Source organism: Podarcis bocagei (genome assembly GCF_964188305.1).
Source record: "Podarcis bocagei genome assembly, chromosome: Z".
Classification (NCBI taxonomy): Eukaryota; Metazoa; Chordata; class Lepidosauria; order Squamata; family Lacertidae; genus Podarcis; species Podarcis bocagei.
This window is the reverse complement of record NC_138140.1, coordinates 44,449,645-44,477,377: the sequence shown is the minus strand read 5'-3', so window position 1 is coordinate 44,477,377 and position 27,733 is coordinate 44,449,645. Positions and strand designations below refer to the sequence as shown.

Genomic DNA, 27,733 nt, shown 5'->3' with positions numbered 1-27,733 from the left:
CTCTCCATCCTAACTCCGAGAGCCAGTGTGGTGTAGTGGTTAAGAGCGGTAGTCTCGTAATCTGGTGAACTGGGTTCGCGTCTCCGCTCCTCCACATGCAGCTGCTGGGTGACCTTGGGCCAGTCACACTTCTTTGAAGTCTCTCAGCCCCACTCACCTCACAGAGTGTTTGTTGTGGGGGAGGAAGGGAAAGGAGATTGTTAGCCGCTTTGAGACTCCTTAAAGGTAGTGAAAGGCGGGATATCAAATCCAAACTCTTCTTCTTCTTCTTCTTGCTTGAGTTGGTCTTCAGCATGTCACCCTCTGTTGGCCACTCCCAACGGTAGGCAGTGGGCAGCTCCTCCTCCACATCCTAATTACTGTATATCTGCTGCACAGGCAGATAGGCTCTCCAGGTAACAATGAAGAAGATGAAGGCAGCTCTTCTCTGATATGTACCTGGCAACCACAGTTCTTATTTCCTGCAGTGCTCTGAAACACAATCAGTCCTGGGCACTGTAGACACTTGCAATGACAGCTGTGCATTAGAGTACTGGAAAAAGGGGCCAGGCACGGGCAGCAGTGACCCTTACCTGAGAATACTGCCTGTTGCCAAGTTTCAGTGGCCTGGGTGGGGAGAGGGAGCCCAGAGGTGGCTCTTGCACTGAGAAGCTGTTAGTAGCAGTTCAGTGGCCCACCACACAGGGGAGCTATGCAGGTGAGTCTGGTGAGCAAGGATACAGGTGTGTGAAGATTGATGGGGAAAGCCCTGGCTTTTATGCCTATCTTTTAAAACTTGATACTCAGTTGGGAAAGGGGGAATCCCCAGGGGATAACCTGGTCACTCTAGCTGGGGATTATTATAGAGCAGGTGGAAGTATTGACCTGGAAGAGGTTTAGATGATGGATATTGTTGACCATGGCCATGGGAAAGGGATGTGGTTGTGTGTTTTCTGCCAAGGAAAACACACCTTCTGCTCATGAGCTGAAGCTGGGCTGGCAAAGCCAATTATATTCCCTCCCCCTTTGTGTCATTGGTGTATGTAATAACTTTCCAAGTAAGATTCAGTTGCTTTTCTTGGCTGGGCTAAAGGAAAACGGATTAGAGTACATTCAGAAATAGTCACTCTTGGAGTTAATATTAAAACAACTGAAATGCATGCTGTCACAAGGTCGGAATATCCCATTATTTTTTCAGGACTTTTGCAGGCACCTGCTAAGCTTGAGATCGTTCTGGTAGCATCTGCCATTGAATTGTTCCTTTGCCTTGTGCAAGTTAAAACCAGAAGGTGACAAGTTAGGAGGTGGGGTTGTGGGCAAGGCAAGTCCAATGGCTAACCAAAAATACCTTGTTGCTCCAGCATGGCTGAGCAGGAAGATCCAGTGGTCAACTAGGTTGGGGAGAGTCAATCCAGAGCCTAAAGGCCTTCTTCTGAGAAGCTGTGTGCTGCAGTTCAATGGTTCGCCACAATGGGCAGCTGCACACCGATCGGGCAGCTGTTAACAGTCATACAGTAGACCTGGAGGTGAAGAAGGGAAATGCCAGTGTCTGTGGAAACCAGTTTGACTTTCTTGTCATGGACAGATACTTTCTTAATGTTGATTTGGATTGTTGGTGACTGGCTGAGAGGATATCCTGGTAACAAGGAATTTGGAGACAAACCACAAGAGGGCCAAGGCTAGGCCCACTTCTCCTTACCTTGACCATTTCAGTACTTCATATTCTGTCCCTGAATAGAAAGACGGGGAAAGGCAAGCTGCATTCTTCAGGGGGCCAGGTTCAACACATAGGCTGCCAGCTGCTGACCCTTAGCAGAAATCTCAGTTAAATGCATCCCAATGTTTATCACATTACAGTAACAACAATAAAATACTTGAAGATGCTAAGCTCTTTTAATTCAGAGAACTTTGGAATCCATTTTTCAAAAAAAATAATCCTTCATTTATTCAGATACTTAATTTTATTACATTTTGTATATTTTTATTCTTGGAGGAAAGCATGGTTGAACAATGCCTGATTCTAGAAGAGGAAGAAAATATTTAAAATTTTGTAGAAAAGAGTTGGCAACTATGGGGATTAAGAGGCAGGTTTCCTTCAAAGCCCAGTGTGTTGGCAAGTTTAGTTCTCAGACAAAGCATAAAATAAAGCAGATCTGAACAGAGGAGGGAACAAGACGCTGCTAGACCTCAGGAATTCAGATCTACCTACCTGCTCTGAAATGCACAGTGTCCCTTTGTATAGGCTCTATGGTGATGGGAGCATCAAATAACCTTTTAATTGGACCTGCTTCTTTTAATAGCCCCATCCAGATGGCAGTGAAAGCTGATCTCCGTTTGCCCTTGTGATATCCTAAGAGCAGAGTTGTCAGCTGCCATTACTGCGAAGGGGAAGGGAGCCTGAATCGAAACACCACAGGTCAGCTGAATGGCAACAGTGGCACATCTCCCCCTTCCCTAAATTAGATAACTGAAAAGAGGAAATTTAGAGGGGAAACAGGAATTGATTTTCACGCAAAAGAGCTTTGTGAGCTTAACTTTATGGCACTGAAAACAAATCCCTATGCAGAGCACATCCACAGAGCCACTCTGCTCCTTAAAATTCAGAACGGATGTTTGTTTTCTTCGTCTGGAGCAAGGCTGGGGGGACCGAAGGGCCACATTCTCCTCTGGTCAACCTGTTGAGGGCCACATGCCTGTGCTGAGCGGGCCAGAGGCAAAAGTGGTCAGAGCTACAAATGTAAGCTTCCCCTTTGTACAGCAGGCTGCAGAATTATACACAGAATCGCAGAATCGCAGAATTGGAAGGGGCTGCCGAGGATCTCTAGTCCAACACCCTTTAATCCAGGAATCACAGCCAAAGGATCCCTGGAAGATGGCTGTCCAACTTCTGTTTAGAAACCTGCAATGAAGGAGAGCCCATCACCCTCTGAGGGCGTCAGGAGAACCCAAGCACTTCCCCCTCCTGAAGTTTTTCAGCAGTGGGGGTCCAGAAGCATCTCTGTCTCTAACCATGGAGGCAGAGCATAGCCACCAGGGCCAGTAGTCACTGACTGCCTTACCCTCCATGCATTTGTCCAATCCTCTTTTAAAGCCATCCAAGCTGGAGGCCATTGCTACATAGGAAGAGCTTACTGCATTAGACCTGTTTTCTCAGTGGCCTCCTTGTCTCTATCCTCCATCCAGAGAAGGAAGAAGCATCAAGGACACATCCCAGGCAGACCAAAATCCTCAGGATACAGAGCCCTGTGGGGAATGGTATTTCTTCTCCTTCTATCATAGCTTCAGGGCTGCTCTGGTGCTGGAGCTCCTGAGGAAGGTGGGGTGGCGAAGGCTGTGCCTGGTCTGAGATACACTCCTCTGTATGCCCAGCCTCTTCCTCTAAGGATGGGGAGTTGGGAGTCCTGGGTCATGTCAGCCGCCTTGAGAACTGTCATTAAAAGCGGATATAAATAACTCAAATAAACAAATGAGCAGGCACGGCAGCTATTTAAACCCTACCAATAATCCCCTGGAATCGCTCTCATCAAACAATGCATGCTAGCCCAGCGGTTTTCATGATGGGTAATCTTTTTATTAGAGGATGTTTGATTTCAAATCAATGTGCAGTCTGCAAAGCAGCACATACTGTTCCCAGGGGGATTCAGGTGCACTGAGAGGAGGTTTTCAGCAGGCAACGCTAGAGAGAAGCATAAAGATGGGCTTTAGCTCAGTGGCTGTGCATGCAGGAGTTTCCAGGTTCAATCCCCATCATCCCCATCATCTCCTCCAGGTAGGCCTGGGGGGGGGGCAATACTGAGCTGGATGGACCAGTGGTATAAATCAGCATCCTATGTACCATATTCTAAGGCATGCAAGTCCTTCCCAGGATTGCCGAACAATGCTTCCTAATGAAAGCCTGGCTCACAAATGTCAAAAAAGGGAGATTGGGTTGGGGCAGAGCCAGTCTCACTCTGCATGGGGTTGGTGTCTACTTGCACCCTCCAGCCATGGTCGTTTGGCAGCAGCAGTGCTTTTCTGAGAGAAGGGAATCCTCTGAAGATAACCAACACATTTCAAAGCTACAAATATTGGGATTGTCAGCAGCTTGTAAGGAACCTTGAGCACTCTCTCTCTCTCTCTCTCTCTCTCTCTCTCTCTCTCTCTCTCTCTCTCTCTCTGTGTGTGTGTGTGTGTTTGTGTGTGTGTGTGTGAGAGAGAGAGAGTTAACAAAGGCAAAAAAAGTTGTTTTTCATTTCAAAAGCTTTCCAGTCCCTTGACCTTTCCTTAAATAATAAGCACCCCACTTTGCAAAGCAGCATATCCAGTCATTAAAATGCATTAAACTACTTCGAAGAGAAGGAGAAGATGCAACATTAAATTTACAGGAATAGAACAAATGCTTGCCCTCTTAACTGGACCTTTGAAATGGTTTGCTGCACACCAGCAAGTCCTTACGGCTTCTCCAGAGAACTTGCTCAGGAAGAGAAGCCTCCTTTTCGTTTCCCAGGGGATGGCCCTGTAAGGACTTTTCCCTGCATGGGAAACCCGTTTTCTACACAGTGGATTTATTTTGTTCCTCTTCCCCCTTGGCATGGAGAGAAGAGCTAGAACAAGCAGAATTTTTATGGTCTGCTGAGAGTCCAGGAGGGGGGCTGACAGACCTAACTGTAGGAGTAGAATTGGGGGAGCAAGCTGGTTCCCCTTTAAGCTTTTGTATCATGTGCACAGCTCTCATTTCAGCATATTTGATGAGATGATATCAGTCCAATGCCCCATCTCATGGATGATCTATGGCAAAGGTAGCCAATGTGTTGCCCTCCAGATCTTGTTGGACCACTGCTTCCAGCATCTCTTAGCATTGGCCAAACTGGGTGGCTTTGGTCCAAAATCTGCAGGAAACCATACTTGTTTTAGTTTCATCACACCCTAACCATAGGATATATGCACTTGCTCCATTCAAAGATTGCATGTTTATGTGTACACCGAGACCACCTTAGGTGTACGAACTCGGAAAGGTAATGCATGAAGAGACGCCAAGCTAAATGTGGCGTGTATTCGTGTCTTGTGTAATAATCCACAGTCCAGAAGACAACACAATAGCAGCTGGATTTACCATGCTAGGAGAGATCCCAGACACTAGAGGCACAGAAAGCAAAACAAAAGAACATCAGGGTTTGATATTTATGTGTCATAATATTTTGACAATGCATTTCAAGAATGCTATGCTTGCTACTGGAATCTGCGCAAAGACCTGATTATTTCTTTTTATTGAATTTTAATGGGATAAATTGTTAAGTTTGGCTGAGTCACTTCTGCCTAGTGGGGTTGCCAGTCAAACTCTGGTGCTTTTGCACGGCTGTTTTTGTTTAGGGCTAATAATGCGTGAAGAGCAGGTTCCAGTCTTTTGCATTCCAAAACCAAAGCAAAGGCTTTTTATAGACATATCCATTTGCACAGAGGTCCATGGCATATTGGTCCTCGTTACACACATAACAGAAATCATCATTCTGTAATGTTCTGCTTTGGGTGCAGAACCAGATGCACACCTTGGCATCGTTGAGTGGCAAGAAACCACACAGCTTTATTGCGACCCATAGATCCAAAATACACAGTACAACAATAATATCAACAGTTATTAATGCGTAAGAGTGGCCTTGCTAACCAACAGAGGAGCTTTAGTCCATAAATACTGATTTCTGATCGTTACTGCCTGTGAGAGAAATTTTGAAACAGCCAGAGTAATAGTATCAGTCTTATCCTCAAGGAGAACCTTAACATAAAAGGATTCAGTTACAGTTAGGTAGCCATGTTGGTCTGCCTTGGTCGAAACAAAACAAAATAAAATAAAAAATAAAATAAATTCCTTCCAGTAGAACCTTAGAGACCAACTAAATTAGTTATTGGTATGAGCTTTCGTAGTGTGCATGCTACTGGAAGGAATTCTTTAATTTTATTTCATAAAAGGATTCAGCAATTCCAGGTTGTTCTGTTAATATCAGTTTGATTAGAAGCTGTCTAACCTGTTTTTTTACAGACGACAGAGTAATAAAATGTGTTCCATACATGCAACATCCTGGGAACATGTGCACCGCTTACCTCGGTATGGTATGCCAGCCAATCTTCCACTCAGCACTTCAGATGGAGACATTTAATCTGGTTTTAGAAAATAGACAGTGATAGTTTGGTACGGTCAGATTCTTAAGTTAGGGAGATAAACAGAAAACCCTGCAGATATTGTATTCCTAAAACAGATGGGCCACATATGAGCAAGGTACAAAAATACTTTACAGTCTTTGAAATATATTACAGTAAAGGTAAAGAACCCCTGGACGGTGAAGTCCAAACGCGAATATGGGGTTGAGGCACTCATCTCGCTTTCAGGCTGAGGGAGCCAGCGTTTGTCCACAGACAGCTTTCTGGGTCATGTGGCCAGTAGGCCTAAACTGCTTCTGGCGCAACGGGACACCGTGACGGAAACCAGAGCGCATGGAAACGCCATTTACCTCCCTGCTGCAGTGGTACCTATTTATCTACTTGCATTGACGTGCTTTCGAACTGCTAGGCTGGCAGGAGCTGGGACAGAACAGCAGCAGCATACCCCGTCGTGGGGATTTGAACCGCCAATCTTCTGATCGGCAAGCCCAAGAGGCTCAGTGGTTTAGACCATAGTGCCACCCACGCCCCTGTATTACAGTATATAGCACCATTGCCACTATCGCCAACCTTAACTGCACCTACTTTAAAACTACCAGATCTCATCTATTACTTGTGCTTGCTGCTTTTTACTCATGCATTTGGGGATAGAGTAGCTCATGCGCAGGTGTGCTTACTGTAGGACTTGCATTTTGTTGTTGTGTTACTGTTGTGTCGAGTGGTTGTGGCTTTATTGTTTAAATACTGATTTCATGACAAGGTAGCTTGGATTAATAATGTTATTGAGGCATCTCCAGCACAGTATATTTTGCATAGCTGTTTATACATTTGAAGCTCAAAAGTTAGTAATCACCAATCAATCATACCCGCCTGCCCACCTGCTGTGTGGCCTTTGGTCACACTGGCCTTTGTGTTGTTGACTAGTCATCCAAACAGAAGATCAGGACTAGAAATAGGAAATGTATGGGATGGACGAATTATGTGGCTTCGACAGGCTTGCAGTCCATGGCATGCGCCACTGCGGTAGTGTTGTCTAATCTCATCTGACACTACTAGACCCTCCAAGTGTCCCTGTTTTCCAGGGAAAGTCCCGGATTTACAGAAGCCATCCCAGTTTCTGAACTGATCCCGGAATCCCTCCTTTTCCTTAGTGAAATATACTCGGAGAGTGGATTTCATGCTCTTTATTCAGCTCATAGTGGTAAGGAGGAATGGAAGTTTCCCCAGAATGTCTGCTTTATATACGTTGTTTACACAATGGGCTGCACGTGATTGACTAATTCCGGGATTCTCCTGTAGGCCAATCAAGTTGTGGATTCACTTCCACCTGGAGCTGGATTGGGTGGGTCCTGCCGACCAATCATACTGCTGCATTGTTCTAGGACCAATCAGACTGCTGCATTTTGGATCCTTTTCAACTCAGTACATAACACTTAGGATGTTCCTATTTCCATCAGAGAAATGTTGGAAGCTATGAGCTACATGCTAGTATTCAGTAATGCAGGTCCAGATTTTACTATCAAAGGCTTGCAGTGCATATGGATAAGCATGGCCATTTTGCCCATGCCCATTTTGCCCATTAAGTCTCTGGTCAGCTGGGAGGCATGGGGCATTCTTGGCATGACAGCATAGTCTGGCAGGCTCCTGGCAGGGCCCCCTGGTTGCTTAGCTCTCTGAAGCCCGGGGCAAGTGTAATTGGTTTCTCCCCTAGCCTGCATGGTCCGGAGGCAGCCAGTGAAAGCTCTTAAGCACAGGTGATAGTGTCTCGGTAGCTGCCGTGTTTTGCACCAGATGGAACTTCTGGACCAGCTCCAAGGGCAGCCCCACATAGCAGTGCATTGAAACAATTGAATCTTGAAATTACCAATGCATGAATCACCATTCCTGGGAACTGGGCTGTACAAAATGCTTAATATTGATGGCATGGAAGTTGAAAAATTCTTCCTGCCACAAGTGAGTGGAAACAGAACGTGCTTAAATTAGCACAACGTGAGTGAGTACTCTGCTGTAGACATGAGTCTGCCTGAGCATTTTCAAAGAAATGTGTGGAAATCCCTGAGTATATATATAATTAGGGGATTAGGATTCTATTAGTATCACTCTCCCTCCCTCCCTCTCTTTCTCTCTCTCACACACATGGATAAAGATCTTCAGTTTGACTAATATTATGATTTTATTGTTTGGAGAAAGGCAGGAGGTTGGGTTATTTTTGGTTTCACATCATTTCCATGTATTGCTTAATACCAAAGTAGGACTATGCCTTAATAGGAAGACTACACACACACACACACACACACACACACACACACACACACACACACACACAAACACACAATCCTTTTAAGTCACCTTCCTAGTAATTGCCTGCTCTGTTGTCATTGTTGAATCCTCCCCAACTCTCTACCAGTAGCAGGATGAAAAAGCACACCTTGATTGTACCCTGGGTGGCTCTCTGTCCTCTATCAGGATTGCTGATAGATGGTGGATTCAATGAGGCCAGAATCCAATTTGATTTATTGCCTTTAAACTGCAGGGGCCTTCTGGATTTGGACTGCTGTTCTAGGAAAGTGGGCATTCCCTGTGTAAAATGATATTGCCAGCGACTGACATTTTGATTGTCTCTTAGCACTTGGGATCATAGAACAAATCTCAGTGGGTGATCGTAGGAAAATCTCTGCTTTCTATAAAAATAAAGTCACAGTCCTTTGTGTGCAAATTAAATTCTGTGCTGGGGTACTCATAAGAAAGGGGATGCACACATATAAGATAAAGCTCCCTAAAATCTGGAAGAGGGCAAGGTTCAGTGATGGAGGCCATAGGTTCAGCCTCAGAAGTGTTGGAACTACAACCAGGGAAACACAGGTTTGAATCCATATTCATCCTCCTAAGCATAAGACTGCACTTGCCCTCAGTGAAGTGTTACGTTACCATGTGTTAAATTTTGTGCTGGCATTTCTGGCCTGGTGGCTGGTCTTGTGAATGTGTCAGGACATGTCAATATGAGGCCCAGTGCGACAGAGTGGTTAGTCTAGGATTGAGGAGCCAGTCACTGTTATGTACTGAAGTTCTCACCCTGGGCCAGCAGGGGGATACTGTAGTTATGCAAATAAGGTATCGAAAGTGACGTTCAGTGATTGGATAGTTTTAGAAAATTGTTACAGTTATGTTGTACTGGAGCTCTATATAAGCAGGCTGACTGAACCCTTCAGTTCAGTGCTGTTCTGGCCTGTGAATAAACAAGAGCTGTTTGAAGAATTGCTGTGTCGTCTGATATGTTCACCCACAACTTAACAGTCACTCCCTCAGCTGAATCCACTTCATAGGATTTTGGGTGTTAAATGGGGTGTTTGGAAACAGAATCATGTCCTTAACTTAGGTTTTACTAAATGCAAAAAGCGTTGATGCTTGAGCCTGCATAGAATCTGGCACACATGCATCCTGTCTGCCTGGTTGTCATTTCGAAACGGAAATGCTTCCTTGTAAAATGATCCCCATCTATTGCAATAGCACCATGACGATCCCATTATTCTTCAAAAAAAAAATTCTAGCCAGTGATCACATGGACTGAGAGTGGCATAATGAGCTTATTAATTCTGAATAATACATGGTTTTGAAAGCTTCTGTCTAAAATGAGATGAGCTCTTTTATAGCGATGACCTAGCAGTACAATAAACCAAGAGAATTTATGGGGAATACTTTAACAGACAGAACGGTGGCTTGACCCATGAATAAATCAATTTGTTTGAATCAACTTGCAGGCTGGGGTGGGGTGGGGACAAAATCTGCAATGAGCTGAAAGTTTACAAGGTAGCATATTGGATAAATGTGTAGAAGGCAACAGCTGCTTCTTCAGACTTCAGGGTTTACAGCTGTGCTGCCTTTTTGTGGAATATGGAATCCAGTTCAGACTTAATGCCAAACAATAATTTGCCATGGTATCTTGAATAATGCTATCATCTGAGCCCACCAAATCAGGACCTGAAACCATAGTTTGTTTGAGGCTTGTCTGCAAATCACAGTTTCAGCTAACTGTAGTTTGGCATTAAGCTGAACCAACAAAACCATGGTTTGAGATGCTCTTCCAGCTGTTCTAGGTTACTGAGATTCATAGCGAAGTCAGTGAAGAGAGAGACTGCATAAACCATGCTTTACTTGGAACACAAATTATGGTTTGGAGTTCTACATGTAGAAAGTTTTCCCATAGTTTCCCCTTCAATATAAGCTGCTGCTTCAGGCTTGGTCACTCATTGCAAGCAACTGGTAGTTAGAGTAGTCATATAGGTTGTGGCCATTTGAAGCCCAACCTGCCCCCCTGTGACTGCTGTTCACTTCCATGGACCTCAGCCTCACCTGGACTTTGCACACTTATTTATTACATTCATAATTTTGTGATTCCTCCCATGAGTTCAAGGTATTCATGTCCCAACTCAATAAAATAAAATAAAATAAAATAAAATAATAAATACTATTCTGAGAGATAAATAATACTCCAAGATAACACAACCAGCATAAAACACACCTAAAATGTAAATCCATATATAACAGTGCAGGATAACATCCTAGGATAACATCCCAGCGGCTGGTGAGGACACTCTCACACCCACAAATATATATAGTTTGCATTTCTCTGACATTTAGGTCATCTTGGGGACCGTCCTTAAAAGTAGCACCTCCTGACTCCAGACTGCAGTTACACATTTGAACTTTTTGAGTCCTAAATCTGTATATACGTGACTGGGAATTGTGTCTCACTCTCTTCCTGATTAATGAAAGAAGTAATAATACCAAGGTGTTCAAAATGAATCTGTTTCCTTTGGGTTTCTAAGGTGACATGTCAGTTTCTCCTTTATTGCTAAATCCCGAAGTTTGGGGCACCAGTTCTAGATATTTGGAACTGTAAGCCTTTTCCCATTGCTGCACCATCATTTAATTTGTTGCCACAAGCATAAACCTAATCAAGTCTTTAGAAGGTGCTTCTACATTACCATCAAAAGATACAGATAATAAGCATGGGCTGCAGCCTTTAACCATGTTCCCTCTGCTAATTATATCCTTACACCGGCCCTGTGAGTTAGGTTATGACAGAGAAAGAGAGAGCGACAAGCCCAAAGTCACACAGTAAGATTTGTGGCTAAGGAGGGATTTATGTGTGTATCTCCCTGACCCCAGTCCAACATTCCACTATGCCCTTCCCTCTAACAACGGGAGTTGTACTTCAACAATATCTGGAGAGCCACAAGTTCCCTGTTCTGCATTATCTGGATGAACTAATTACTGGCAAATCAATGTTTTGGGCAGTGTTCAGCAGCAGTCCTAATAAAGGCTATATTCTAGCAGAGCCAAAAGACACAGGTTGATGATAGCATGTTGGCAAGCTGTGCCCTCTGGGACTCACGCCTTGCTTTTCAGTGTCCAGTGGGTATCTGTTATTTTTTTTTGGGGGGGGTGTCTCCGTTTAAGTCATCGGCTGAGTGTCAATGAAAACAGTTTGTTCCATTGCCTTTAGCTTCTTGGTTGCCAGTTCCAAAGAGATGCTTGGCTTGCTGCTTTCAACTGCTGCGGCATCTTGCTTGGATGAATGCGCTGGTGCTTTTCCTAAGCATATTTAAAAAACAAAACACTTCAAGAAACAAAACAATGTCTAAGTAATAATTGCTGAAAGCATTGCAGTGTTGATGGAAGGACAAGAGCCAAATTTGAAGGGCAGAAATATGTAAGCAACAACATCAAGAGGGATATTTCTTGCTGTTGTGGGTTGTATATCTTCACTTTATTGGACTGGCAGTGATGTCAGCCAGATGACTGTGTCCCTCTGTGAACTGAGAGCAAATCCCATAAAGAGAAGGGAATGTAAGAGAACAGTTATTAAAATTTGGTCCAGTAAGGTTTTGGCTGTGTGTGTGCTTTGGAAAAAATCCCGCAGTGAAGTCTTGTGGCACCTTAAATACTTAACAGATTTATTGTGAGATAAGCTTATTTGGTGCCACCTGGTATTTTATGAATTCTGTAGTTGACTTGGCATGAGGAAAAGTGTGTGCGTGTATATCTGTGTGTTTTTAACAAGGTGTCACATTTTTGAACTGCAATCAGTTTCAGAACTTGCTCTACTAAGTTAAACTGGGTGCACTTGCAGAAATTTAAACAATGCTAAAGAAAGGGGAAAAAACACATTTTACATCCAGGCAGTTTAAATGAATGTAGAAGTTCTATAGCCACCAATTTATATGTTATGTAAATTGAGTAAATTGCCTGAGGTCTCTTTCCTTGAATAATCTAGATCGCATCTGCACCACACATTTAAAGCAGTATCATACCACTTTAAACAGCCATGGCATCTCCCAAAGAACCCCGGGAACTGTAGCTGGTTGAAGATGCTGAGCATTGTTAGGAGACTCCCTATTCCCCTCACTGAACCACAGTTCCCAGAGTAGTTCCCCTTTTTTTGGGAAACTCTGTCAGTTTCCTCCTCTCTAGTCTCACTGTTGTCCCTTGCAGAACTCAGTAGGGAGGAGAATGGTGCAAAACATGAATTAGTTGGCTCTGCCTGTTGTTGGGTTTGGCTCCAGCTACTGTTTGGGCTCCCTCTTTTCTGCCCTACCAGCCACAGCCACACAAGACCCAATGATCAATAAGCTCCACCCACCTGTGGGGTGTGTGGTGGTGGAGATAAGGATCTTGCCTGGTGACTGGATCTGGTTCCCCACACCATTTTAGATGGCTTCGTAAACACTGTGCCGTTTGCACGCAGTGTTATTTGTTTGCTGGCAGCTGTTAACAGTCTGGCAATGGCAATGACTGAGAGTTACTGCTATTCCTTCCAGGTGGGTTATACATTTTGTAAGGAAGTGGTTTTCTTATTTATTTATTTTTTTAAAACCATTAAACAAAGCTTGCTTAAGTGAGAGTTTGGGCCTGTTGCCATTTATGAAACCACAGGGCTCAGTCCATCAAAACTTAATGGATGTGTTGAAGGAGTCTGCCTAGCTGAATTCTGAGTATCATTAAATAAGATGAAATGCTATAATCTGGTATGCAGGCAGCCCCCAGAATTTCACTTATGCATGTTAACTTTCCAAGTGACGCTGCAAAGTAAAGAACTCTTAATTGGATTGTCTCGCGCTGGCAGCCAATGCATGCTCATCTGTTATAATGAATACTTTGTGTTCTGAGAAATGTTTTCTCCTAGGACTGGAAAGTAGTTAGGCTTCTGGGACAGGCAACGGTGTTGCCATTACCATGGTTAAAATGAGTTTTAAAATATCCTTCCCCACCCCTACCCCTTTTTTCCTTTTTTTAGAGTTCTACACCCAGTTTTATAACCAATGATCTGGAATGGCTTGAACAAAGATTTCCCAAACTTCTGATAGATGAGAACCAAACTAAACGACACACGGGAGATTTAGAAACGCTCTCTCTGCTTACAGCCCTGCCCCTCTGAACCTCAAACTAAATGTTAATAATTTACAGCCCACTGACCAGAAATAAAAAGTTATAGGATACAAAATACAGAGGGGGGAAAAGGGGGGGACCTCAGAAAGCAATAATAGATTAATGGAAACAGTGATAATTTTTGCAAATTACCTGTTAAAAAACCAGAGCTCTCCAATAAAACGATCAGAGACTCTGAAGACGGGCCTGGGATGGTCTGTTTAATGGAGTATTATCACAGTTTCTCTGCCTCTCTCATCACCCCAGGATAAAAAAAAAATCCAGTTTTTTTTAAAAGTGCTGCTGATTCCATCTCTCTGTTATTACAAGGACAGTCTTGTTTGCATGATTTTTTGGTATATATATGCCCTATAAACCTTTTGAGGGAAATGCATTGAAGCCTGCAGAGGGGGTGGGGACCCACTTTCCTGTATCTGGTAATAGATAGTCAGTTCAAATCAAGCAGCCTATTCTGAAAACCAGAAACTGGCAAACCTGGAGGGATGCTTTTTTGTTTGGTTTTCAGTTGAAAAGCAGTTGCGTGGAGCTCCTTGTTTCAGTGGACTGCCATGTGCATATCCTCCTTTCCCGCTTATCTTCTGTTCAAAGTCACCATCTCCAGGTTGCTTTTCACTCTGCAGCGGAAAAGACACAGGGATCCTGTTTCAGGACAGTTTTGAGTTGGGGAAAGAGGTGCAAGAAGCACCCTCAGCTCTGCAGCATCTCTGCAAGAGGAATAATGTAATGACAGAGTTGCACCTGGTGCAGAGATAGCATCAGAATCACCTGCCTTCTACACCTCCAACACAGGCAAAAGTAGATCTGTGGAACTTGCAGAGAAGCAGCAGAAAACACTCTTCCATTCTTAATAGCACACAGCTTTGGCTGAGCAAATATAACTGAGCGAAGGTATGGAATTAGCAGACTTAGGAGTCCTTGTTAGCACAGGTGTCTTTAGAAGCACCTTCATCCTTGCCAGCTTTATTTGAGCTTGTTGGCTTTATCTCACCATCTTCTTATTCAAGAGAAAAAATTGGGCACAATTTTTTGTGCACAAGGAGAAATCATTGCTGAAGCTTGTTGCTTGTTTGTCTCTTCCTCCAGCTTCATATGCCTTGTTGGCTATTGATTCTTTTGAAGAGAGTTTGCATCGAAAGCAGGATATCATTACATTATAGGATGGGGTGAGAGGTTGGTTGGTTTAGACGTTACCTTTGGGTCCCCTCTGTAGTTTTATACCTGTAAAATGTTGAAGGAACTGTTGAAGTGGTCAAACCCGTCTCTTGGGCTTCATACACACTAACCTGTCTGTAGCACCAAAATGTAGTTTTTCCTCAATCCAGAATCGTTCATCCACAAGGTTGTGTGTGGTTACTTGATATGTCTCTGATTACGTTTCCCATACGTTTCCCTCCCTGCCCAGGGGAATGAAGAAAGAAGTGGCAATTGCAGTCTTGAGGTGTTCCCTCCCACATCATTGGGCAGGTGTAGGTACACGTGTTTTCAAACAGACATGGTACAGCCAGTGCTACTTTTCTAGAAAAAGAGGTGCCGGAGCTCACTGTGAACTTCTCCCTTCTTCTCTTAGAATGGCAATAGTGCCCACCTGACAGGTGCCGTCGCTGGGCTCTGATGAGCTCCGGCTGAGGGAAAATACCCTGAGCACAGGGCACTGCAGAATTAATTGGCAGTGCGCATTTATTTATATAATGCAACTAGTTTTTCTTGCAGCACTTTTCAGGGGCAAAAAATATGCAGTAAACCTCGTGTGTGGACTACATAGAAAAAAGCAAGTACTCAGTCTCCAATGATTAGGTTATCCATGTCTTTTCCTCCCTACATACAGCCCAGGTGAATGAAGAAGAAAGCCATGACTGTAATCTTGGTATACACCCGGAGTCAACGGGTAGTTGAAGATACACCCCTACATTGCTAAGACAGCCTAAATCTGTTTTCGCTTGTTTTTTTTCATGGTCATACGGTAGGGCAGTGGTTTTCAACCAGTGTGCCGGGGTGCCTTGAAAAATGGTCAGGGGTGCCACGGGCAAATTAGCCTCCATCTCTCTCCTTTTCTTTCCCTCCCTCCTCTGATGCCCTCTTGCGTCTCTGCCCCCCCCCCCCCGCTTGAACAGCTGTTTGTTACAGCAGCACCAGCTACAAGCTCCCCAGGCGAATGATGCCTCTGGGGCTGGCCAGGGGGTGCTGGTTGACAGGAGATGAGTAAGCAAGCAAGCAGAGGAGGGAGCCCAGCCAGCTAGTCCTCCAGCCCTTGCTGTTGGGAATGGACAGACAAGTGGGAGGCCAGGCAGGCAGGCACTGTGCTGGCCTTTCTTGTGCTTGCTGTGTGCAAGGCCTGCCTGGGAGCTGAGTGCCTGTTGCTGAAGGGGAGACAGTCTGCCATGCAGGGTCAGCAGTGCCCGCTGTTGCCACTGCTGCCTCCCAAGGTAAGGTGCTGGCCTCACAGTCATCTTTGGCCGGTCTCTGTTGGGCCGCTAAGGCTGGGGGCATTTTCTTCCCAGGCCGCTGTGGGGCAGAGTGAGGAGGCACCTCTCTTTCGGGCAGGGAGGGGCAGCTCAGTGACCAGGGGCAGCAGCAGTTGCTGCCCGGAGGACTCCCAAGGAGAGGGGAGAGGAGGCTGGGGGAACCTTCCACAAGGGAGGGTGTTCGAATAAGGGTGAGAGGCTGCCAGCTCTGCAAGCAAGGGGTGACATAACTGGGGTTCTGAGCCCCACAGGACTGCCTCCTCACATTGAGTGCAGAAAGAATGTAGGGAGCCGTAGACTCAAAAGGTTTGAAAACCTCTGCTGTAAGGTAAAGGAGAATCAATATGCAGCGAGCTTTTATTTTAGGCATGAAGCCAATTTCTCAAGAAGCACTTTTCAGGGGCAAAAAAGTATGCAATAGATGTGGATTACATGGAAAAAACAAGCACTTGATCCCCTTTGAGTCTAGAAAAAAAATGTTGTGTAAATGCAGCCTTTGTTAAGTTAATGGATGTAGCCAAGCCTATCATGTACCTCTTTGAGGGACTAAAAAGAGTTGACCGAGAAAAACTGTGTTGTCATAGAGACTACTTGCTTGAGATGCTTCCAGAAGAAAGGAGAAAGGCCTCTCCGCCACCTTCCATGGCAAGAGGCGATGCAATCCTATAAGGTGCAGGAGAGTCAGCCAAGGATCAGTCTGGTGTAAACTCTTGCAGGAGTTTAGCAAGAGGACGTGCACCAGTTGGAAGCAAAGCAGTATGTCTAGCCCAAACCTTTTGCAGGTGCAAAAGGCATTGAAAGCCAGATTGCATGTAACCACCTTTATACCATCAGGAGCATAAGTCAAGATGTTGGCATCTGTCTGTCTTGGGAGGCAACGGAAGAGAGGGTGTCTTCAGGGGTGAAGTCAAACTGTTGGAAGGTTACAGTGCCTGTTATGCCTGTGGAGACCAATATGGGAGAGACATGTTTTGCTGCAGCTGGGGCAGATGAAGGTGTGTGGCTGTGTTGCTGCAGATACACCATGGCATTTCTCCTCTCTGTGTTCCTCCCAGCAGTCATTTCTCCTCCGTTGTGGATACACAACCTGCCTTGTCTTCAGGCACTGTGGTTGTCTTGCAAGGGATTCCCACACAGCGGGGTTGATGTTGCCAGCCTTCATATGTTTGAAGATGAGTGCACAATGCAAATGGCGTCTGAAGGAGCCCAGAGAGGCTTGACCTGCTTTCTGTGCTGAAACCAAAGCTATAACTTTGGGGACCCCTGGAAACCCAGTAGAGAAGCAGGGTCTGCTGGAGTATTAATGCCATGAGCCATCTTACACTCAGTCTGCATATGTGTGTAAGTAAAACCATATATCGCCAATGACACAGTAGTCTCCGGTAACCTGCATTCCAAGGAAACCCAACCTCAGGTCTGTGCAGGAACCTCAAAAGTATCTCACTGCTTGGAGACTGGAGTGCATGCAAGAGTGACATTCCTTGATTCAGTCCAGCTTTCCTTGCTTCAAAACACAGCTCCAAGCACATGAGAACCTTTCTCTTCCAAGGAACATTAATCCATGACTGGCAGGAAAGGCTTAACAGGCAGCCTAAGATTCTGGGTAGACTGTAGTAGGGGGTGGGCAGTTTTCTTATTTAATGGTTGTTGCCACTTCAAAAAAAAAAGAAGAAGAAGAAGAAAAAGAGGATGCTTAGAGCAAGGGAAGGATACAGCTTTCCCAGCAAACTTTGCTTCTCTTCTTCACTGGACAATAAGAACCTTGGCGGAAGATTGAGTTACTCAGAAAGGGAAACCAGAATCAAAGCCGGGGGCTTACTCTGCATGACTGACTGGCTGATCCCTAAAAAGGATTCCATTCTCAGTTCCTGAAGGCATGTTCCCAAGCTCAGCTTCTCATGTGAGCTTGGAAACAAGCTGGAGGTAAAGTGAGTTAGACTGGGCTTTCCCACTTGCAGAGTGAGATAGAGAGAAGCTCTTGCTAACCTGGTCTCATAACTTGGTCTGTTACAGACTGTTTTATCCCGTGCTTCAAATGTGGAGAATACTGTCTGCCCTGCCCTTGCATGTTAGTCTAACAAAGTCACTGGCATGTGAAAAACTTTATTGACTCCTTAATTCACTTGTAACTACAGTACTAATATGCTTACAGAATACATATATTGTTTTTCAGTGCTGTGCTATCAAAGTAGCACGTAATTAAATCAATTACATACAAGCAATTTAGAATCAATATATAAATAGCAAAAACCCCTGAAGCCTGCTTTAAAAAAACTCTTACACAACAAAAATAAGCAAGATCAGTTGTAGATGATGAAAACAAGAAGCGGTGCAAACTCACAAATGCAGAAGGGCACAGAATGAAATTCACTTGTTTGCAAAACACCAGTACATCTTTTCAAACCATCTTCCCAAAGGTTGACTGAATGCATGGAGGAGGAGCAAGATTGCGGCTAATGAACGCATCTGAATTCCACTTGGTGAGGAACAAGAAGAGGAGAGACCAATTGTACTTGAGTCCTGCATCTGGTTGGCCATTATGAGAACAGGGTGGTCGGCTAGATGGGTTTTTGTTCTAACTCAGAAGCCAAACTCTTCCAGTGTTCATAAAAGTCTCACCCACAATTTCCACACATTTTTAGACCTTATGCTGAATGCAACGTGGGCTATATCTACCCACAGGAGAAAAAATGCTATAAATAAGTCAGAAGTTAAATCATTATAATAAAAGGAGGGAAACGCTATGAAAAATAGCGAAGAATTTCTTTTGCTCTCCAGCGCCATCTGTATGTTTATAATGCATTCAAAATGCTGGTTTTTTTTTACTAATGTAGGTGAGTTCATGGTCAGATGGTAGGATCAGTAGGTGTGATTCTCCTTCTGCTCCATGTATTGAATGTATGAATGGGGAGAAGATCTGTAAAAGGCTATTTAAGAAGGATATAAGTGAACACTCTAGAGCTCAAGGGGTAGAATAAAAAAGGTCCTGCTTCCTGTGGTGGCCAGTCTTTCTTCCAAATTAGTTTGGTGGTAGTGGTGGTGGTGAGTAAATGTATACACCACTCAGTGCCAAAATAAGTCTCTAAGTCAGGCACCCCCAAACTTGGCCCTCCAGCTGTTTTGGGACTGCAATTCCCATCATCCCTGACCACTGGTCCTGTTAGCTAGGGATGATGGGAGTTGTAGTCCCAAAGCAGCTGGAGTTTGGGGGTGCCTGCTCTAAGTGGTTTACATGTGAATAAAAATCAATTGTAATGTATAAAAACCAAGCATTAAAATCAACACATCCAGAATTAAAACATGAAATAAAATCACATTAAAATGTCAGTGTTCAAATATATATAAATAAGATACACACCAGAAGAAGCTCTAGTCAGTTTCCTCTTTCTTCATCTTGCAGAACACAGCAGGAAGGAGGATGGAGACAAAACTAGCAGGAGCTTGTTCCACCTCTCATTGGCCTCTCTGCCTCCCACCCTACCAGTCTCAATGAGCACCAGCCATCACTGATGCTAACTGGGGTTTTCTCTCTCTTCAATTTGCAAATTATTTTATTACAAATTATGCTTTTGGGTGTTCCCAGTTTAAATAACTCGAGTTTCAGTTTCACCCTTCTCTAACTCTCAGAGAGAAAGTCCAAGACATGTCACTCAAGCTAATGAATTGCATCAAAATACAAATACAGCTTTGTTTGTTTGTTTTTTAAAAAAGGTAATACAGTCACATGGCACAGAACTTTAAGGAGTTCAGAAAGAAGTAGACCATGCCACTTAACACCAGACCCCATTATTACTACTTACTCAACACTGCAATGCTTGATTGGTAGCTAAGCTCCCAGGAAATATATTAGTTTTACCTTATAGTCATTCAAGTTTTAGTTTATTTTAGTAAGCGACACGTCATGCTAGGCTTTCAGAAACCTGTACGCAAACTGAAACACATGTAATATGTACAGATTTTCACCCAAAGCTGCCACATACGTTGAGCATGGCAAGATCTGTCAGAAGAAGAGGCAAGGCCAGGCATAGGCAAGCTCAGCCCTCCAGATGTTTTGGGACTACAATTCCCATCATCCCTGACCACTGGTCCTGTTAGCTAGGGATCATGGGAGTTGTAGTCCCAAAACATCTGGAGGGCCGAGTTTGCCTATGCCTGGGCAAGGCATCTGATCACCTTCAGAAGATGATTCGTCTTCAGCAGGATGAGAAGACAAGGGACAAGCCTTTCTTCTGCGCTTTCCTATCCCACTGCATCCTGGCTCCTCAGGGACCTTGGTCTCCTTCTTCAAATGCTTTGGGGACTGTTGTGAAGAACTCCCCCATTCCTTTTTGCTATGGCGGTCCTGGCTTCACACACACACACACACACTGGATTGCCACCAGCATATTTACTTTCCAACTTTCTGTGGAGCAGGAGAGGAACCCCCACCAGTGTTTCGGGAGCACAGCACTTTCCATGGAGCCCTGGCAGCCACCACTTTGTTATTGTCCACATTCACACCCACTGCTGTTCCTTGCAACACATGAAGCAAGACATCTGAAATTAGGCTGTGTAGATCTTTCATGTGCGAAGCACATGTGCAGCAGCAGCAGCAGTAGTCAAGCTATGTGTGTGTGTCACTGGCATGGCTCTTGACACTTACTGTAATATGAGAAACAGATATCAGAAAGGCAACACAGGCCCCTGAATACTTAACCCATCTCTCACTTGCGGGAAATTCTTCTGTCCTGCCTAATGACCCAAAAGCTTCTCATTCCCAGCCATGGAGATACATTGGGTTGTGTGTGTGTGAGCAAATGCTCTTGAAGGCTTTGACCACTAGTAATGGCTTGGGTGGGAAAAGCTGCCATTGCCTTCTGCCCTAATAAGCCATCACCTACCACTTTCTGGTAGCTAAGGCAGGAATGTGGGACGTGGGTGGCCACAGAGACTAGGACTTGCCGATCAGAAGGTCGGCGGTTTGAATCCCCATGGCGGGGTGAGCTCCCATTGCTTGGTCCCTGCTCCTACCCACCTAGCAGTTCGAAAGCACATCAAAGTGCAAGTAGATAAATAGGTACCGCTCCGGCGGGAAGGTAAACGGCGTTTCCGTGCGCTGCTCTGGTTCGCCAGAAGCAGCTTAGTCATGCTGGCCACATGACCCGGAAGCTGTACGCCGGCTCCCTCAGCCAATAAAGCGAGATGAGCGCTGCAACACCAGAATTGGTCATGACTGGACCTAATGGTCAGGGGTCCCTTTACCTTTGAGGCAGGAATGTTGGGGGTTTTCATTTGCTGAATGACCTTCTGCCATCTGTAAGGGAGTTGTCAGGGAATGAGGTCTTGCACCAGTATGCTGTGCAGGTGCCAAGGCTCAAATCTGCAAACAGCTCCTCGGAGAGGAATCCCAAGTGATGTGTGAGACTGTGGCTGCTGACTGGTGCATATTGGGACTTGAAGGGCCAGAAGACAGGGAGCCCCATGGTAGGTGGACCCGGAACCAATGGCAGGTGGAACGGGCTCATTCTAGTTTTGCCCCCGTTGTGCTCCCTGCTGTGTTCTACAGGGGCAAAACAGAGACTAAGGAGAAGGAGGAAACTGACAGTAAAGGGCTGCCCCTTGTGGTGGTTATTTTTTAAAAAATCATCCATATTCTTTATTTGTTTCCATCATTTTCCAAAACTGATACAAATATGAAAATAGTGAAGAGGAAGGGAATGCAGTCGTCGGGATTTTTGACGTCGCCACCAGACATAATCAGCAGGATAGCTGCTTGCTTGAACAGAGTCCTGCAGATCAGACATGACCCTCCCCCCCTTTTAAAAAGAACCCCACACAGTCAGCCTCTCATCCCCACCCTCTCCCACCCACCCACCCACCTGCTTCATAAAAAGTCAAAGAGTTTGACACAAAACAGGCTTTGGTCGCTAGCAGTAAACATGGGAGTTAACGTTCGTTTTGTCTCCTAGTGCACAATAATGGAGCCATGCAAGAAGTCGTCGTCATCCCCCCACCCTTCCCACCCCCAATATATTCAGTGCTCCCTATTCCACAGTGACCCTGAGTGCAGACTTGGTGCTGACTGCAATGCACACTGCTTGCCCTAATGCATAGTGTCCATCACTGTCTAAAATGGTAATGATATTGCCAATTCCAAGCAGGGATTTATTTGCAAGACCAAGCTGAAGAGTTTTAGAAACCATCTTGTCATTTAAGAAAAGGCCTGGGAGACTGACCTAAAGAATTTCCAAAACAATTCTGCAAACTAGTGGGTGGAAGAAGCTGCAATCAACCCCCCCCCCAAAGAACATTGTTCCTCTTGGCTTGCAGATAAATAACTGTTATTTTAGAAGTCCAATTCTCTCATTGGTTGTAGGAAGATAGGGAAAATCCCCCCCTTAACCAGCTTTCATGTGGGAAAGTGGCAAGGTGCAAAGAGGGTGCCTCCCTCTATGCCCCTCTGGTGCAAATGCCCACCACATGCTTTGGCTATTTCCCACACCCTCAAGTTTGTGAACAATCATCAAAAAGGAAAACTGGAAATAAGCCAGAAAGATTTACATAAGATATTTACACATACTAAATATCTAAGAAGGGAATAGGGGGAAAACAATGCTACTGTATTTTATTTTATTTTTAAGACGGATGCAAAACTAGAAGGGGTAGCATTTTAATCTTTGGACACACTCTGGGGAAGCATCCCTTTTCTTCTGGCAACTATATAAACCAATGCATTTGCCCCCATTGACACAAGGCACGTTAACCTGAGGCAGCCTTCCTTGGTGGTCATGGAGAGGAAGCCGAACCCAATCCGCACGTTGAACCACTTACAGATCCCGGCGCCATGCAGGAGCGGCTGGCTCTCCTCGTCTGGCCGGGGCGCAGCCACCTGCAAACGGCTGGTTAGAAACAGACCTTATTCTGCACCCCACCGGTGGAATTGGTGGACTCTGGCTGGAGCAGCCTCCCCTCCTCTCTCCCTTGTGGTGGTTTTAAGGAAGAAACAGGCAGATGGGGTTTGACTAAGCACAGGCTGAGGTTGGTGAGGCAGTGCTCCACTTGTAAACTTGGAATTTAACCTTTGTACCTGTTGTATAGTCAGAAAGATGGGTGACAGACACAGCCCTTTATTAGAGCAGTTAGCACTGCTCTAAGTCTCTGAACAACAGCGAAGCTGCCTGCCTTATATAATGCTCAATAACTTGTAACAGTAACGATTTGCAATTAACTACCCAATAGGTGAAAATAACTCTCAATCCTTCATTTGCATACTGGTGGCCCAGAGTGAGAACTGCAGCCAGTCTGAATACATAACAGCACCAAAGAAGAGAACTGCAGGCTGTGCTGATAGGCCAGAGTGGCTCAGGTGATACCCCCCAGGGGCTGCCATTTTTCCCCCTGTGGTGGCCATCATCTGCCCCTCAGCCCTGCAAGTTCCTTGTCAAAATAGGGCATTCTGGGGCATTAAGATAGCAGCTGCTATCTTGATGGAGCTTTGAAGAGCTCCAGTAAGGCCCCCCCCCAAAAAAACCATTTCCCACAACCTCTGGAATTAGCAAAGGGTGGGGTTGCTCCCACTGATTCTTACACCATGCTCCCCAACCCAATTTGGATGGAATGTTTGGTTTTCCAAATTTTAGCCAGCTCTATACTTAACTGCATTGGAGTTGGACCTGACAGCAAGCAGTATGAAAAGCACCGGTGATTCATCTTGTCACCAAAACCTCTTGGATGAGGAGGTAAATAGAGAACTGTCCATCACTACTTCTTCCCAGTTTCACCTGCTTCTCCAATGTTTCTGTTCATGTCTGTGAAACTTCTCCATCAGCCCCCAGCATCACTGATGACGGACTGGTGTCTTTGACATCCTTCTGCACTGCAATCATAAAGGACTTTTAAACTTAAAGAGCTTCTCCATACGCAGTGGAGGCTTGGTCCATTTGGGCAAATGAGGCACTGCCCCCAACAAACTCAGTCAGCCTCCACCTCTCTTCCTCCTGACTTACAGCCAGTTCAGGGGTGATAGCATTTGCTACTTCTTCTTTAGTCTCAGTGTTGCCCTTGCAGAACTCAGGCAAGAGGAAGATGGGAGCAAAACCAAAACAGCCTCTCTCTGTTGTAAGTATCTGGATCTGCCTGCTGTCAGCTCTGGCTCTGCGTACTCTTAGCCTCCCTGCATTCAGCCCCACTGGCCCCAAACAGGCACCAGCCACCATGGGCAATGGGTTAACTTCCATTAATGCTTCATAAGGCATATTTTCCAGGTGCTCAGCATTACCCAATACTTATGCCTCCCTTGATCCCAGAACTGATCCCAAAGGGAATGAGAAGCACGTGGAACATGCATCCCAGTACTACTCTGGGATGGCTTTGTGCTAAAATTAAAGACCTCTGTCTGGTTTGCATAATTCTTGGACTCAACAGAGCAAAATGGCTTCATTTTGTTTGTGTTGGGTTCCTGCCATCCTAAATAGTGTTGCCTTGGCCTCCCAGTTATTCCCAAGTGGGGGAAAGTCCTTTAAAATACAAACATACACAAAAAGGTGCTTAAATGTTTTGGACGGATGGATTAGGAATGGATTTCTATGTGAAATGAGCCACTTTGGTGGTTTATGCTCCACCACAGATGCTGTTAGTGGTTTAGGCAGCTTTAGAGGCATGTATTAATTTGGAATTGTATCCCACTATTTCCCACTCTTAATTGTTTTAACTGCTTTTATGTATGTAATCTTTGTAGATGTAAATTGCTTTGGAATGCCTCATAGGAAGCAATTTTTCAATAAAATTATTATAATTATTAACAGAGCAGATGGATGGTGTATATTAATATATATCAGTGATGGCTGATGGATTATTCTTATTGTTAATGTGAGCTGACAATATTTATTCTTATGTTTTGTGTATTATTATTTTTTGTATAAATTTCAAGAGGACTTTGTTTGACTGATTCATGGATCTATTAGCATATCCATCCCTGATTTTTACAGATCTAATTTATTGAGTTGTTCTGAAGATAAAATGGTTATTATAAATAATTGTAACAGAAATGGGATGGGATGCACAGATGGGGTGTAACTGTGGTGGATTATCTTCTTTGCATGCAAAAGACCTCTTCTTTCAATCCACGTAGGATTGGAAGATACCCCTTTCTGAAACTGTTAAATAGTGGGAAAGATGGATGAAGGACACAACTGTGTTGGATTCACAGCTCTTTATTACAGCAGTTAGAACTGCTCATGGAGTCAGACTGACTGCAGCCTAGCTGGCTGCTTTAAGTAACTTGTAACAGTAACAACTCCCAACTAGGTAACCAATCAGTGAGTGACAGTTCTCAATCCTTCATTTGCATACTGGTGGCCCTGAGTGAGAACTGCAGCTAATCTTAATACAGTGGTACCTCTGGATACGAACAGGATCTGTTCCGGAGCCCCGTTCGCATCCAGAAGCGAACGCAACCCGCGTCTGTGCGGGTCACGATTCACCACTTCTGTGCATGCACATGATGTCATTTTGATCATCTGCGCATGTGCGAGCAGCGAAACCCAGAAGTAAAGCACTTCATTACTTCCAGGTCGCTGCGGAGCACAACCCGAAAGCGCTCAACCTGAAGCACTTCAAACCAAGGTATGACTGTACATAACAGAAACCCTGACGTGTCTAGACAGCACAGGCAACTCCTCCTGCTTTCATTGGGGTTATGTTGTGGGCTTCTGCATGCATAAGTAAAATGAGCACCATCTAAAGCCTCTAAACACCTGTTTTTTTTTAGCTGCTCTCCATGCTCTTTGGTTCAGATGGCCAGAAAGGACAGGGAACAATGTGTCTGAACAATACAGCTTCCTGCCCAACAGCTGCCACAGTTGTGAGAGCTCCCACATGCCATTTTGGAGCCCATAAGTGTTTTTTTAAAAGGAATTTAAATCCTTACTTCTTGAATTTTGGCTCGCTGAGATCCTCTTCAGGCTCTGGGGAGGGTCTCCTTACGAACCACGAGCACTTTTCAGCTCTCCCCCACCACTTCTGTGTTTGAATGCATTCATTTATTTATTTTGTGCCACGGTGCATGTGTGCAGTAGTGCATGAGTTGATTCCGCTCAAGTGGGGAGTTGCCAGTACTAAGCTGGATGGACCAATGTTCTCAGGATCAGGCCGCTTCCTATGTTCTGTATAAAGGATGGTTGTAGCTTTCCGTTCAGCGGCAAAGGGAAACCTATAAATAATCCCATTTTTATGAGGACTCCTCAGAATTGTTATGAATACTTCTGCAAATGAAATAATATGCAAATCTACTATAAAATGTCAAAATAGGTCCTTCTGTCCTTTTGGCAAAGCTCAGCATATAATAAAAAAGGCCTATTTTGACTGACAGCTGATTAGAAAACCACAATTTCTTTTTCAGATTTTATGGCTGTCAAAATAATACAAAACTGGAGATTGGAAAAATCTGGTTGACAGGAGAGTAGCCAGAAATTAGTAGCAGAGATGTGCTGGCTCACTCATCTGAGTCCAGCCTGGTGTTTGAGGTGATGCAGCTGTCTCCAATTTCCTTTGCTGGAATGTCATAATGTCACAAATCCAGCTGAAAACTGAGCAGGACTTACTACTTTCTGCAGGGGTTTGGAAAGTGGTCTTGGTAGAGCAGGAAAGATGGATGATATCTTGGTTAAGCTAGACAAGCTGGACTGCAGACAATATTAGAAGTGGGTTGATAATTCATTTAATTGGTTGTTAATTTGGGGAAGAGGGACGCGGGTGGTGCTGTGGGTTAAACCACAGAGCCTAGGACTTCCTGATCAGAAGGTCGGCGGTTCGAATCCCTGCGACAGGGTGAGCTCCTATTGCTCGGTCCCTGCTCCTGCCAAGCTAGCAGTTCGAAAGCACGTCAAAGTGCAAGTAGATAAATAGGTACCACTCTGGTGGGAAGGTAAACGGCGTTTCCGTGCACTGCTCTGGTTCGCCAGAAGTGGCTTAGTCACGCTGGCCACATGACCTGGAAGCTGTACGCCGGCTCCCTTGGCCAATAAACAAGATGAGCGTCGCAACCCCAGAGTCAGTCACAACTGGGCCTAATGGTCAGGGGTCCCTTTACCTTTTTTTTAATTTGGGGAAAATAGGTTGAGCATTTGTTTTGCAGGCAGAAGGTCTCTGGTTCAATCCCCAGTATTGCCAGGTAGGGGTGGGAATGTCCTTCTGAAACCCTGGAGAGCTGCTTCCAGTTAGTGTAGATAATAATGAGCTGGATGGACTAATAGTCTGACTCTATATATGGCAGCTTCCCATGATCCTAGTCCTCAGTGGTTCATCTGAACATTATGTTTTTGCCAAATATTGGCAATGCATCTGTTACGGGAAAATCTAGGTGTGAGGCTGCTCAGTCACCCAGCTCGTTGGGCAGAGCCCATGGATCCCTGCGGAATATAGGAAGGAGTCCAGCCACCAACTGGAGCAAATAGCTGTAGACCAAAGTTTATTGCGCAACAGGTTCAAAGAGGAATTTTGAGCCCTGAGGATAGGGTGGCAATGACTTTTAAAGGTTTCCCACCATATCCCAGAATACAGTTCGTTTTGCATCATTGATACATTATTGCCACATCACTGACATGTCACAAAAGGGGAGGGGTAGACAGGGGTTACACTAGTTTAACCTTGGCAAATAAGTCCAAACCAGTCCTTGGTACAAGATTAGCATAAGCAGACATGTCAGGGCAAGACCCAGGTATAAGATTAGCATA

At 44.8% G+C, this 27,733-nt stretch overlaps 1 protein-coding gene and 1 long non-coding RNA gene across 6 annotated transcripts in view; one reads left to right on the top strand and one right to left on the bottom strand.

The window, feature by feature from the left end:
* GPR50 (G protein-coupled receptor 50) overlaps positions 1-27,733 on the top strand; it is a gene marked incomplete at its 5' end in the record, with an annotated part of 47,988 nt that overhangs the window by 7,622 nt on the left and 12,633 nt on the right. The window lies entirely within an intron of this gene.
* The window catches only part of LOC308578600, a 125,239-nt gene continuing 107,582 nt past the window's right edge, over positions 10,077-27,733 (bottom strand). For all 5 annotated transcript variants that reach the window (XR_014004016.1, XR_014004017.1, XR_014004018.1 and 2 more), the window contains 2 exons: positions 13,693-14,174; positions 10,077-11,706 (listed from right to left, as the gene is read on the bottom strand). This is a non-coding gene — a long non-coding RNA (uncharacterized lncRNA). The remainder of the gene's footprint in view (positions 11,707-13,692; positions 14,175-27,733) is intronic.